The sequence below is a fragment of the Thalassophryne amazonica genome, chromosome 1, assembly GCF_902500255.1.
Source record: "Thalassophryne amazonica chromosome 1, fThaAma1.1, whole genome shotgun sequence".
NCBI lineage: Eukaryota > Metazoa > Chordata > Actinopteri > Batrachoidiformes > Batrachoididae > Thalassophryne > Thalassophryne amazonica.
Genome location: NC_047103.1, coordinates 69742989 through 69758243, shown reverse-complemented (window position 1 = coordinate 69758243; position 15255 = coordinate 69742989). Strand labels below are relative to the sequence as shown.

At 40.0% G+C, this 15255-nt stretch overlaps 1 long non-coding RNA gene across 1 annotated transcript; it reads right to left on the bottom strand.

The window, feature by feature from the left end:
• Window positions 1-345: 345 nt before the first annotated feature.
• On the bottom strand, window positions 346-3683 carry LOC117519698. Its single transcript, XR_004563391.1, has 3 exons — window positions 3671-3683; window positions 1352-1354; window positions 346-430 (listed from the first exon to the last, which is right to left on the bottom strand). It is a non-coding gene; the product is annotated as an uncharacterized LOC117519698 (long non-coding RNA).
• Window positions 3684-15255: the final 11572 nt, after the last annotated feature.

Genomic DNA, 15255 nt, shown 5'->3' with positions numbered 1-15255 from the left:
CAAACCAGTATAAATCTGTGATAGTGAGCACTTCTCCTTTGCTGAGATAATCCATCCCACCTCACAGGTGTGCCATATCAAGATGCTGATTAGACACCATGATTAATGCACACGTGTGCCTTAGACTGTCCACAATAAAAACTCAGAGAAAGTGTGATGTTTCTGTCCCTGGAAGTAGAGAAATTACGTCATATGTGTCACATTTTACCCCTTAATGCCTGCCCTCAAACGAGCCTGCACTGCCCAGGTGATCCATAGAAGCTTCACATTCTCTATATCTGGAGTTGGTCCTCAAATGCTGGACTGTGGTTGCCCACTGCTCCTACTGATTGGATTGTGTCTAATTGAAATTCAGAAAAGTTAAATGCAGATGACAAATTTGGTTGTATGTATTCATTTATGTACAAAGACAATAAAGGCCTTTCTTCTTCTTCATTGTCTCTGTAGCTTAAATGTAGTGGAGATACTGTGGTATGTTTTTTGGAATATTTTTTGATGTCCTTGTCCTTCGAACAATCTTATCCAAAAAGTTTAACATATGGAGACACTCACCCAACCAATTTTCCTGCCAGGTCAGATGAAGATCTGCACACAAATTTGTAGTTTTTTTTGTACACAGTCACACATGAGCAATTGCCATATGCTGCAGTAATGCGCAACAATTTCCAGCCAATCTATTATTTGCATACACTGCAGTATATTGTGTAAAATACATAAAATAAACACTGACAGACACTCACTAATGCCTGTGAAGTTGTTCACTATCCCTGCATATTGGAACATTGTGAGTACATGTGCTTTACAGTGATCACACTGAAGGTCAGGTTGAACTAAACCATTAGACCTCCATAACCCTTTGACGTGTATCATGACAAAAGTAACTACATTTTAGCAGCAGAAGCTTCACCTCTTGTTTTTCTCTCCGAACTGAAATCACACATACAAAAAAAGAGTTAAAACTGTGTCAAAGTGACCTATTGCAAGATTCATTTTATTATACTAAATTATGAAAATTGATATGAGTCACCAATTTAGCTGAGAAGTCTGAGTTAAGCTGAAAGACACAATTTACACAAGCCTGAGTGAAGTCATAGCATTTTTTGAATGTTCATGTTAATTCAGTTTCACTCTATTTATATTTTGCCACAAGTCACAGACACTTCACAAGACCAGGTCCAACAGCAGCAGACCTGGCTCAGTTGTGCAGCCTCCCACTATGGCCGCCACAACGATAATACGAGTGAAGTGAAGTGCAGCGGCACGAAGCTCGCTCATGGTACAGGGAGTCCTAAACAGGAAGTGCCAAATTCTTAATCCACAGTAAAACAGGAAATGTTCAAATGTCAAACACTTCCTGGATTGACGTGGGAACTCAGTGCCAAGCTCACACTCAAACAGGAAGTGCCAAATCTTCAGTCACAGTGAAACAGGTTATGTCAAATTTTGAACACTTCTTGGCATGGGTAGAGGTAGAGCGGAGGCCGGGGTTTCACTGGGCTCCCCTGAAATCTGATTGGACACAGATGATTGACATGTCACGACACCACCTGTCTGATTGAAAGACATGCATTTTGAAATCAGTGTCACATTGACTGTTAGGTTCCTCCTGTCCAGTAGTTAGTGCTGTGTACCACAAAAAGTTCTAATCCACCTTAATAAAAGAAGAAAAATGTTTGCTTCAGATTTGAACTGAACACATCATTTCAACTATGGAATTCTAATCACACCAAACTTATATTGGTGAGTAAATGACCATATTTTATGCCAGAAATGAAGTCCAGGTTGTTAAAAGCAGCATTTCTCCTTTAATTTGGGTTGCCTTATATACACGTTTAAGCTAACAGACAGCAGCTGATTCATGCACTGTTGGCTTATGAGTGCAAGAGATAACTGAAAAAATCCTTCAAATGGTGATACAAGCATCAAATTCAGCACAAATACAGCTGGAGCAAAATTAATGGAGCAACTTTAACTTTTGACCCCTGTACAAACTGAAACTGACCTCTGTCACCATTCTTGCTGCTTTTACCTCCTAACTCCATAACATTGAGTCACAGATTGTCCAAACTATACCTTTTTGGAATCTTTCTGATGATGTGGTGTAGTTTTCTATATGATTGGAGCATCTTTTAATTTTGACCCCTGTGTAATTCTTCAAGTGACCCCTACCTGGCTGCGTATTGAAAATTCAAGTGGCCAATCAGTTTGTTCAAAAGAGTTCATGTCTATAGATTATTTGTGCCAAATTTGATGTTTGTATCACCATTTGCAGGATTCCACTCTAAATATTCTCTTTTCTGCTGGACTATATATGAGATGTAAGATGCTGCTCCTCAGAGTTTCTCATTTGCCCTCAAAAGTACTGGAACACTTGGTATTTCACACATTTTAATTTGTTTATTCCATTTCAAATACATTTTTGTTTTCTAAAATGATCTTCCTTAACTCAAACTGAAAGCAAAACTCTACAACTTGATATAAATGAATTAAAAATATGAAATCCAGCTTCCTGATGAAGTGGTGTAGAGGAGGATTTTCTTAAAAAGAAGACTCGATAGTTCAGCTACAATTTGACAGAAAGTACATTTGAGATGAAAGCCTAGATTTGATGTTTTGGTGACAGAAACTTTTGTATTTCTTCATAACTGAGGTAAATAAAGTCCAAGACATATTCAGTGACTTGGAAATGTTCATGTTTCCATCCACTGACTTGTCTAAATAAAACTGGCAATAAAACTGATTATTATTTACAGGTTTTTTTTTATCAAGTTTTAGAGATTTGTTTTCAGTTTGAGTTTGAGGAAGAAAGTTTTAGAAATTTTTGTTCTTTTTTTTTATATATATTTCTTGTATTTAAAATGGCATAAACAAATTAAAATGTGTGAAATTCCAAGCGTTCCAATACTTTTGGAGGGCATATATCCTAACCTTACGATGAATGCAAAATGAGTGTGGTATTCTTACTGTTTTGTTTAAGACTGTTTAATTTTCACTGCTGATGCACTTCGTGTCAAATCATAGTCAAATCATATATCATTTTGATATGAAAATTCAGTAAGATATATCTTCTATTATACATTCCAAATCTAAGGTGGAACTCTATTAGTGTTTACTAAGGTACACCTAAATATTTTAAAAAAAGAGAGAGAATAGAGCCACTTACAGTAGGTACCTGGTCTTGAGAACCAGGGATGGTAGGTTGAACCAGCTTGCGTATCTCCTGACAGTTATGTAAGTAAGTCATCTTTCACAGGTGGCTTGTTCATAAGAGCAATTTGGGCAATGCACTGCCAAACGGGAAAAGTAGGATTTTTTTTTTTTTTTTTTCTGTCTGAGCCTGTCCCTGTTACAGTGGTTATCAGTGTTCCAGACTGTTTGATCTGCCTCTGAATGTCATTGTCCAATCAGATCGTACACATTCTGGGGCGATTTCACTCAGGTTGCAAATCGCTCCACCACATCTCTCACTTACCCTCAATCAATACTTTTCACAAAATGGAGCTTTAAATGCAATCTTTATGGGTTCCGGGTGTATGCAGCACATTTCGTCTTTACATCATATGCAACAGTGACTACGTTTACATGCCGTTAATATTCGGGTTAAGGTCAATATTCCGGTTTCTGAATCATTAGGAATAACCCGTTTACATGCTTAAGCAGACAGAGTTACTCCTGTATACATGGTCATTGGTATCATTTGGAATATCCCCATCTAAACAGTGACACACGTCTTCCACCTGTACTTGATTTAGTCTGGCGTTCGTGCAAATCCTGCTTTGCGTAACTTTTTGGCCACCTTCTTGTAAATGTCGCTATCTCTGTACTTAGTGCTGTCAATAAAAGACAATATATTCATGTCTTTCACGATACTAATGAAGTACAGTGCTCCCTTGTTTATCGCGGGAGATACATTCTAAAAATAACCCACAATAGGCGAAATCCTCGAAGTAATCAGCGTTAGTTTTTTACAATTATTACAGATGTTTTAAGGCTGTAAAACCCCTCACTACACACTTTATATACTTCTCAAACAGGCATTAACATTTTCTCACTTTTCTCTAATGTGTAAACACGCTCTTTTTTGTTCTGGGTGAGAAGATTATAAACAGACTCACACAGAACACAATGCGCATGCTCTCCCTTCACTCCCTGCCTCCGGGGGTATGGATGTGGGACCCGAAAAGAATCCAAGTCATGGACATGGAGCTCTGCGGCTGCGGTATACCGAGACCCTGCAGCGCTGTGGATTTTTCCGCAAATGCCGGAGCGCTCCGCATCAAAACAGCAAGCGTAGTCTCTGGGCCTGTTACCAGAGTTGGCGCAGCTCCACACAGCAGAGAGGGGGCGGTATGAGTGGCCCACAGCGGTGTTTACTGAGCCCGCAGACTCATTAAGCGCATCGGAGGCAGTGAGAGCAATCGCGGTGATGCCGACCGGTGCCGTGACCGGCCCGCATGATAAGGACGCAGAACACAATGTGCTGTTTACCTCTTCTTCTGTGGTGTCCGGTGGGTTGCGCGTGCCGCAGCCAAGTAGTTGCCGTACTCAAAAGACCAAAATTCCTTATGGATCGGACATGCTCAGAACACAAAACAATGTTCCTTTCTATGGGGATATCCCGATGCGCGTTTATATAACCTGATATTTGGTTTAGAAAAGGAGTAACCCAGGGGTCTTATTCAGGTTTTAAAAAAATGGAATATGAGCATATTCGGGTTTTTGCGGGTGTTTACATGGCAGTGCGCAACTGGGTTATTGCTAATATTACGGTTATGAAAGGGTTATTGGCTGCATGTAAATGTAGTCACTGAAAAGCGCGGGTTGTGGCATTCATCAATGCTGCGTTCAAACCCCGTGAGAAGCTCGGAGCCTTGGACTTTGAGCTTAATTAGTGGATTTACAGATGAGACGGGTGGGGTTTTATTCACTCTGCTGAATGTTACTGCCACCTAAACCATTTGCTATTGTTATAATTTATTTTACTTTAAACAATAATGTATTTTTAAAAATCATGATTAATCAAACTTTGCTCTGTTTTGTTTAGGTGTCACTGACTTGGTCTGTAGATAAAGTGATTTTGAGAGCAATAACTGGATTGATGTCTGCGCCTTTGGACATTTTTTTGCACGGTTTAAACAACAGCAGCAGATCAGATTTAATTTTTTTTAAAACAGCAGGAAGAAAATAACGTGATCAGCGCAGCCACAGTGCACAGGTTAGTTTCTCATATTAAAACAGCCTCATTAATGTTTCCTCTTGCTGAATGAGACATGGAGGTAAAGGACATGTTAAATACTTTTCATACCAAAGTTAACTTGCTTTAATAACTGTCATTGTTTGATCTCAAATGCAGGAGTTTGAAACATCGCGACGGAGCACTTTTATCAGCTAACTTTCATCAGCGTTGGCAAGCTAACTAGCTTGCTAACGCTTTCGTTTTTATTTATTTATTTTTTTTTTTAGCACTGTTGTCGTGCGTTATCTGTGCTGCTCCACAGCGTGTTTAGTCGATTTTTATTTTATTTTAGCACCGTTGTCGTGCGTTCGCTGTTGTCGTGCGTTGCCTGTGCTGCTTCATGGCCTGTTTGGTGCCTTGATTGGGGCACTCCTTCTGCTGAATCACCTCTAAATTATTTACACATTATTCACTTTGTGTGTTTTTAGGAATCCGCTAGGTTGCGTAGCTACTAGCTCTTAGCCGATTTAGCATGGCGGCTTCTCCTGTCTCTCCTGTACTTTTCTGCTCTGGGTGTGAAATGTTTAGTTATTCCTCGGCCTCCTTTAGCAGTAACGGTACTTGTAATAAGTGCAGCTTATTCGTAGCTTTGGAGGCCAGGCTGGGCGAATTGGAGACTCGGCTCCGCACCGTGGAAAATTCTACAGCTAGCCAGGCCCCTGTAGTCGGTGCGGACCAAGGTAGCTTAGCCGCCGTTAGTTCCCCCCTGGCAGATCCCGGGCAGTCGGGAAAGCAGGCTGACTGGGTGAGTGTGAGGAGGAAGCGTAGCCCTAAACAGAAGCCCCGTGTACACCGTCAACCCGTTCACATCTCTAACCGTTTTTCCCCACTCGACGATACACTCGCCGAGGATCAAACTCTGGTTATTGGCGACTCTATTTTGAGAAATGTGAAGTTAGCGACACCAGCAACCATTGTCAATTGTCTTCCGGGGGCCAGAGCAGGTGACATCGAAGGACATTTGAAATTGCTGGCTAAGGCTAAGCGTAAATTTGGTAAGATTGTAATTCACGTCGGCAGTAATGACACTCGGTTACGCCAATCGGAGGTCACTAAAATTAACATTAAATCGGTGTGTAACTTTGCAAAAACAATGTTGGACTCTGTTGTTTTCTCTGGGCCCCTCCCCAATCAGACCGGGAGTGACATGTTTAGCCGCATGTTCTCCTTGAATTGCTGGCTGTCTGAGTGGTGTCCAAAAAATGAGGTGGGCTTCATTGATAATTGGCAAAGCTTCTGGGGAAAACCTGGTCTTGTTAGGAGAGACGGCATCCATCCCACTTTAGATGGAGCAGCTCTCATTTCTAGAAATCTGGCCAATTTTCTTGGATCCTCCAAACTGTGACTGTCCAGCGTTGGGACCAGGAGGCAGAGCTGTGGTCTTATACACCTCTCTGCAGCTTCTCTCCCCCTGCCATCCCCTCATTACCCCATCCCCGTAGAGACGGTGCCTGCTCCCAGACCACCAATAACCAGCAAAAATCTATTTAAGCATAAAAATTCAAAAAGAAAAAATAATATAGCACCTTCAATTGCACCACAGACTAAAACAGTTAAATGTGGTCTATTAAACATTAGGTCTCTCTCTTCTAAGTCCCTGTTGGTAAATGATATAATAATTGATCAACGTATTGATTTATTCTGCCTAACAGAAACCTGGTTACAGCAGGATGAATATGTTAGTTTAAATGAGTCAACACCCCCGAGTCACACTAACTGTCAGAATGCTCGTAGCACGGGCCGTGGCGGAGGATTAGCAGCAATCTTCCATTCCAGCTTATTAATTAATCAAAAACCTAGACAGAGCTTTAATTCATTTGAAAGCTTGTCTCTTAGTCTTGTCCATCCAAATTGGAAGTCCCAAAAACCAGTTTTATTTGTTATTATCTATCGTCCACCTGGTCGTTACTGTGAGTTTCTCTGTGAATTTTCAGACCTTTTGTCTGACTTAGTGCTTAGCTCAGATAAGATAATTATAGTGGGCGATTTTAACATCCACACAGATGCTGAGAATGACAGCCTCAACACTGCATTTAATCTATTATTAGACTCTATCGGCTTTGCTCAAAAAGTAAATGAGTCCACCCACCACTTTAATCATATCTTAGATCTTGTTCTGACTTATGGTATGGAAATAGAAGACTTAACAGTATTCCCTGAAAACTCCCTTCTGTCTGATCATTTTTTAATAACATTTACATTTACCCTGATGGACTACCCTGCAGTGGGGAATAAGTTTCATTACACTAGAAGTCTTTCAGAAAGCGCTGTAACTAGGTTTAAGGATATAATTCCTTCTTTATGTTCTCTAATGTCATATACCAACACAGAGCAGAGTAGCTACCTAAACTCTGTAAGGGAGTTAGAGTATCTCGTCAATAGTTTTACATCCTCTTTGAAGACAACTTTGGATGCTGTAGCTCCTCTGAAAAAGAGAGCTTTAAATCAGAAGTGTCTGACTCCGTGGTATAACTCACAAACTCGTAGCTTAAAGCAGATAACCCGTAAGTTGGAGAGGAAATGGCGTCTCACTAATTTAGAAGATCTTCACTTAGCCTGGAAAAAGAGTTTGTTGCTCTATAAAAAAAGCCCTCCGTAAAGCTAGGACATCTTTCTACTCATCACTAATTGAAGAAAATAAGAATAACCCCAGGTTTCTTTTCAGCACTGTAGCCAGGCTGACAAAGAGTCAGAGCTCTATTGAGCTGAGTATTCCATTAACTTTAACTAGTAATGACTTCATGACTTTCTTTGCTAACAAAATTTTGACTATTAGAGAAAAAATTACTCATAACCATCCCAAAGATGTATCGTTATCTTTGGCTGCTTTCAGTGATGCCGGTATTTGGTTAGACTCTTTCTCTCCGATTGTTCTGTCTGAGTTATTTTCATTAGTTACTTCATCCAAACCATCAACATGTTTATTAGACCCCATTCCTGCCAGGTTGCTCAAGGAAGTCCTACCATTATTTAATGCTTCAATCTTAAATATGATCAATCTATCTTTGTTAGTTGGTTATGTACCACAGGCCTTTAAGGTGGCAGTAATTAAACCATTGCTTAAAAAGCCATCACTTGACCCAGCTATCTTAGCTAATTATAGGCCAATCTCCAACCTTCCTTTTCTCTCAAAGATTCTTGAGAGGGTAGTTGTACAACAGCTAACTGATCACCTGCAGAGGAATGGTCTATTTGAAGAGTTTCAGTCAGGTTTTAGAATTCATCATAGTACAGAAACAGCATTAGTGAAGGTTACAAATGATCTTCTTATGGCTTCGGACAGTGGACTTATCTCTGTGCTTGTTCTGTTGGACCTCAGTGCTGCTTTTGATACTGTTGACCATAAAATTTTATTACAGAGATTAGAGCATGTCATAGGTATTAAAGGCACTGCGCTGCGGTGGTTTGAATCATATTTGTCTAATAGATTACAGTTTGTTCATGTAAATGGGGAATCTTCTTCACAGACTAAAGTTAATTATGGAGTTCCACAAGGTTCTGTGCTAGGACCAATTTTATTCACTTTATACATGCTTCCCTTAGGCAGTATTATTAGACGGTATTGCTTAAATTTTCATTGTTACGCAGATGATACCCAGCTTTATCTATCCATGAAGCCAGAGGATACACACCAATTAGCTAAACTGCAGGATTGTCTTACAGACATAAAGACATGGATGACCTCTAATTTCCTGCTTTTAAACTCAGATAAAACTGAAGTTATTGTACTTGGCCCCACAAATCTTAGAAGCATGGTGTCTAACCAGATCGTTACTCTGGATGGCATTTCCCTGATCTGTAGTAATACTGTGAGAAATCTTGGAGTCATTTTTGATCAGGATATGTCATTCAAAGCACATATTAAACAAATATGTAGGACTGCCTTTTTGCATTTACGCAATATCTCTAAAATCAGAAAGGTCTTGTCTCAGAGTGATGCTGAAAAACTAATTCATGCATTTATTTCCTCTAGGCTGGACTATTGTAATTCATTATTATCAGGTTGTCCTAAAAGTTCCCTAAAAAGCCTTCAGTTGGTTCAGAATGCTGCAGCTAGAGTACTGATGGGGACTAGCAGGAGAGAGCATATCTCACCCGTGTTGGCCTCTCTTCATTGGCTTCCTGTTAATTCTAGAATAGAATTTAAAATTCTTCTTCTTACTTATAAGGTTTTGAATAATCAGGTCCCATCTTATCTTAGGGACCTCGTAGTACCATATTACCCCATTAGAGCGCTTCGCTCTCAGACTGCAGGCTTACTTGTAGTTCCTAGGGTTTGTAAGAGTAGAATGGGAGGCAGAGCCTTCAGCTTTCAGGCTCCTCTCCTGTGGAACCAGCTCCCAATTCAGATCAGGGAGACAGATACCCTCTCTACTTTTAAGTTTAGGCTTAAAACTTTCCTTTTCGCTAAGGCTTATAGTTAGGGCTGGATCGGGTGACCCTGGGCCATCCCTTGGTTATGCTGCTTTAGACGTAGATTGTGGGGGGGTTCCCATGATGCACTGTTTCTTTCTCTTTTTGCTCCGTATGCATCACTCTGCATTTAATCATTAGTGATCGATCTCTGCCCCCCGTCACGGCATGTCTTTTTCCTGTTTTTTTCCCTCAGCCCCAACCAGTCTCAGCAGAAGACTGCCCCTCCCTGAGCCTGGTTCTGCTGGAGGTTTCTTCCTGTTAAAAGGGAGTTTTTCCTTCCCACTGTGGCCAAGTGCTTGCTCATAGGGGGTCGTTTTGACCGTTGGGGTTTTTAATAATTATTGTATGGCCTTGCCTTACAATATGGAGCACCTTGGGGCAACTGTTTGTTGTGATTTGGCGCTATATAAGAAAAAAAGTTGATTGATTGATTGATTTACCAACAGGTTTTGGCTTTAATGATGCTTTAATTTACAGCTTCACTGACCTCCAACAGGCTTAAAACAGTTTAAAATTTTTGATTCATGATGCTTTTCATCCAGGCTTTAATACTCAATGGACAGATTAAAACATTAAATGAACTTGGAGCCAGTAAGATAATGATCAAAGAGGTCATATTGTGTAAAATCACCTTTTACATAACATCTCCAAAGTCAAACAATTCTATGAGTGTTTTCACAGATGTCCTCCTAAATTAAGATGAACATATGTCAGATAGCACTTCTGTGACATACAGTAGTGTTCAGAATAATAGTAGTGCTATGTGACTAAAAAGACTAATCCAGGTTTTGAGTATATTTCTTATTGCTTATTAATTAATCAAAAACCTAGACAGAGCTTTAATTCATTTGAAAGCTTGTCTCTTAGTCTTGTCCATCCAAATTGGAAGTCCCAAAAACCAGTTTTATTTGTTATTATCTATCGTCCACCTGGTCGTTACTGTGAGTTTCTCTGTGAATTTTCAGACCTTTTGTCTGACTTAGTGCTTAGCTCAGATAAGATAATTATAGTGGGCGATTTTAACATCCACACAGATGCTGAGAATGACAGCCTCAACACTGCATTTAATCTATTATTAGACTCTATTGGCTTTGCTCAAAAAGTAAATGAGTCCACCCACCACTTTAATCATATTTTAGATCTTGTTCTGACTTATGGTATGGAAATAGAAGACTTAACAGTATTCCCTGAAAACTCCCTTCTGTCTGATCATTTTTTAATAACATTTACATTTACCCTGATGGACTACCCTGCAGTGGGGAATAAGTTTCATTACACTAGAAGTCTTTCAGAAAGCGCTGTAACTAGGTTTAAGGATATGATTCCTTCTTTATGTTCTCTAATGTCATATACCAACACAGAGCAGAGTAGCTACCTAAACTCTGTAAGGGAGCTAGAGTATCTCGTCATTAGTTTTACATCCTCATTGAAGACAACTTTGGATGCTGTAGCTCCTCTGAAAAAGAGAGCTTTAAATCAGAAGTGTCTGACTCCGTGGTATAACTCACAAACTCGTAGCTTAAAGCAGATAACCCGTAAGTTGGAGAGGAAATGACGTCTCACTAATTTAGAAGATCTTCACTTAGCCTGGAAAAAGAGTTTGTTGCTCTATAAGAAAGCCCTCCGTGAAGCTAGGACATCTTTCTACTCATCACTAATTGAAGAAAATAAGAACAACCCCAGGTTTCTTTTCAGCACTGTAGCCAGGCTGACAAAGAGTCAGAGCTCTATTGAGCTGAGTATTCCATTAACTTTAACTAGTGATGACTTCATGACTTTCTTTGCTAACAAAATTTTGACTATTAGAGAAAAAATTACTCATAACCATCCCAAAGATGTATCGTTATCTTTGGCTGCTTTCAGTGATGCCGGTATTTGGTTAGACTCTTTCTCTCCGATTGTTCTGCCTGAGTTATTTTCATTAGTTACTTCATCCAAACCATCAACATGCTTATTAGACCCCATTCCTGCCAGGCTGCTCAAGGAAGTCCTACCATTATTTAATGCTTCAATCTTAAATATGATCAATCTATCTTTGTTAGTTGGTTATGTACCACAGGCCTTTAAGGTGGCAGTAATTAAACCATTACTTAAAAAGCCATCACTTGACCCAGCTATCTTAGCTAATTATAGGCCAATCTCCAACCTTCCTTTTCTCTCAAAGATTCTTGAGAGGGTAGTTGTAAAACAGCTAACTGATCACCTGCAGAGGAATGGTCTATTTGAAGAGTTTCAGTCAGGTTTTAGAATTCATCAAAGTACAGAAACAGCATTAGTGAAGGTTACAAATGATCTTCTTATGGCTTCGGACAGTGGACTTATCTCTGTGCTTGTTCTGTTGGACCTCAGTGCTGCTTTTGATACTGTTGACCATAAAATTTTATTACAGAGATTAGAGCATGTCATAGGTATTAAAGGCATTGCGCTGCGGTGGTTTGAATCATATTTGTCTAATAGATTACAGTTTGTTCATGTAAATGGGGAATCTTCTTCACAGACTAAAGTTAATTATGGAGTTCCACAAGGTTCTGTGCTAGGACCAATTTTATTCACTTTATACATGCTTCCCTTGGGCAGTATTATTAGACGGTATTGCTTAAATTTTCATTGTTACGCAGATGATACCCAGCTTTATCTATCCATGAAGCCAGAGGATACACACCAATTAGCTAAACTGCAGGATTGTCTTACAGACATAAAGACATGGATGACCTCTAATTTCCTGCTTTTAAACTCAGATAAAACTGAAGTTATTGTACTTGGCCCCACAAATCTTAGAAGCATGGTGTCTAACCAGATCGTTACTCTGGATGGCATTTCCCTGATCTCTAGTAATACTGTGAGAAATCTTGGAGTTATTTTTGATCAGGATATGTCATTCAAAGCGCATATTAAACAAATATGTAGGACTGCCTTTTTGCATTTACGCAATATTTCTAAAATCAGAAAGGTCTTGTCTCAGAGTGATGCTGAAAAACTAATTCATGCATTTATTTCCTCTAGGCTGGACTATTGTAATTCATTATTATCAGGTTGTCCTAAAAGTTCCCTAAAAAGCCTTCAGTTGGTTCAGAATGCTGCAGCTAGAGTACTGACGGGGACTAGCAGGAGAGAGCATATCTCACCCGTGTTGGCCTCTCTTCATTGGCTTCCTGTTAATTCTAGAATAGAATTTAAAATTCTTCTTCTTACTTATAAGGTTTTGAATAATCAGGTCCCATCTTATCTTAGGGACCTCGTAGTACCATATTACCCCATTAGAGCGCTTCGCTCTCAGACTGCGGGCTTACTTGTGGTTCCTAGGGTTTGTAAGAGTAGAATGGGAGGCAGAGCCTTCAGCTTTCAGGCTCCTCTCCTGTGGAACCAGCTCCCAATTCAGATCAGGGAGACAGATACCCTCTCTACTTTTAAGATTAGGCTTAAAACTTTCCTTTTCGCTAAGGCTTATAGTTAGGGCTGGATCGGGTGACCCTGGACCATCCCTTGGTTATGTTGCTTTAGACATAGACTGTGGGGGGTTCCCATGATGCACTGTTTCTTTCTTTTTTTGCTCCGTATGCATCACTCTGCATTTAATCATTAGTGATCGATCTCTGCCCCCCTTCTCGGCATGTCTTTTTCCTGGTTCTTTCCCTCAGCCCCAACCAGTCTCAGCAGAAGACTGCCCCTCCCTGAGCCTGGTTCTGCTGGAGGTTTCTTCCTGTTAAAAGGGAGTTTTTCCTTCCCACTGTGGCCAAGTGCTTGCTCATAGGGGGTCGTTTTGACCGTTGGGGTTTTTCATGGTTATTGTATGGCCTTGCCTTGCAATATGGAGCGCCTTGGGGCAACTGTTTGTTGTGATTTGGCGCTATATAAGAAAAAAGTTGATTGATTGATATTGTTACATGGGAAACAAGGTACCAGTAGATTCTCACAAATCCAACAAGTCTAAGCATTTATGATATGCACACTCTTAAGGCTATGAAATTGGGCTATTAGTAAAAAAGTAGAAAAGGGGGTGTTCACAATAATAGTAGTGTGGCATTCAGTCAGTGAGTTCATCAATTTTGTGGAACAAACAGCTGTGAATCAGGTGTCCCCTATGTAAGGATGAAGCCAGCACCTGTTGAACATGCTTTTCTCTTTGAAAGCCTGAGGAAAATGGGACGTTCAAGACATTGTTCAGAAGAACAGCACAGTTTGATTAAAAAGTTGATTGGAGAGGGGAAAACCTATACGCAAGTGCAAAAAATTATAGGCTGTTCATCTACAGTGATATCCAATGCTTTAAAATGGACAAAAAAACCAGAGACGTGTGGAAGGAAATGGAAAACAACCATCAAAATGGATAGAAGAATAACCAGAATGGCAAAGGCTCACCCATTGATCAGCTCCAGGATAATCAAAGACAGTCTGGAGTTACCTGTAAGTGCTGTGGCAAAGTCCCTCCGTTAAGTAAAAGATGTGCAGAAGAGGTTACAATTTGCCAAAGAACACAGCAACTGGCCTAAAGAGAAATGGAGGAATATTTTGTGGACTGATGAGAGTAAAACTGTTCTTTTTGGGTCCAAGGGCCGCAGACAGTTTGTGAGACGACCCCCAAACTCTGAATTCAAGCCACAGTTCACAGTGAAGACAGTGAAGCATGGTAGTGCAAGCATCATTATATGGATATGTTTCTCCTACTATGGTGTTGGGCCTATATATCACATACCAGGTATCAAGGATCAGTTTGGATATGTCAAAATACTTGAAGAGGTCATGTTGTCTTATGCTGAAGAGGACATGCCTTTGAAATGGGTGTTTCAACAAGACAATGACCCCAAGCACACTAGCCACCCAACAAAATTAATGCCTCGCAGATGTGAAGAAATCATGAAAAACTGTGGTTATACAACTAAATACTAGTTTAGTGATTCGCAGGATTGCTAAAAAAGCAGTTTGAACATAATACTTTTGAGTTTGTAGCATCAACAGCAGATGCTACTATTATTGTGAACACCCCCTTGTCTACTCTTTTTTTTAACTAATAGCCCAATTTCATAGCCTTAAGAGTGTGCATATTATGAATGCTTGGTCTTGTTGGATGGCCTTGTTTCTCATGTAACAATAAGAAATATACTCAAAACCTGGATTAATCTTTTAAGGCACATAGCACTACTATTATTCTGAATATATATATACTCAAAACCTGGATTAATCTTTTCAGGCACATAGCACTACTATTATTCTGAACACTACTGTATGTAACACAAATAACCCAGATCACAACACATCAAGTCCTCAACTACAACTGAACTTGAAGCTAGACTGCCTGATAAAATGTCCATTCAGTAGACAATCTTGTGGATAGTTTAAACTCGGCGCTCAGAGCTGCACTTAACATGATTGCATCACCTTTATTAAAACCACCCCACCCCCACCCCCAAAACACAGTCACCTTGACAGGTGGGTTGGTTAGGACACAAATGCAAGGCTCACACAAACAGCTCTGGTCGAAAAGCTTTAGTGATGTGGTAAGCAATGGTCAGTACATGGGAAGGCAGTTAAAAAAACACAGCAGCAGTACAATAATCATCAGGCTTAAGTGAGGTTGGAACAAACGGGCAGGAGGTCGAGAACAC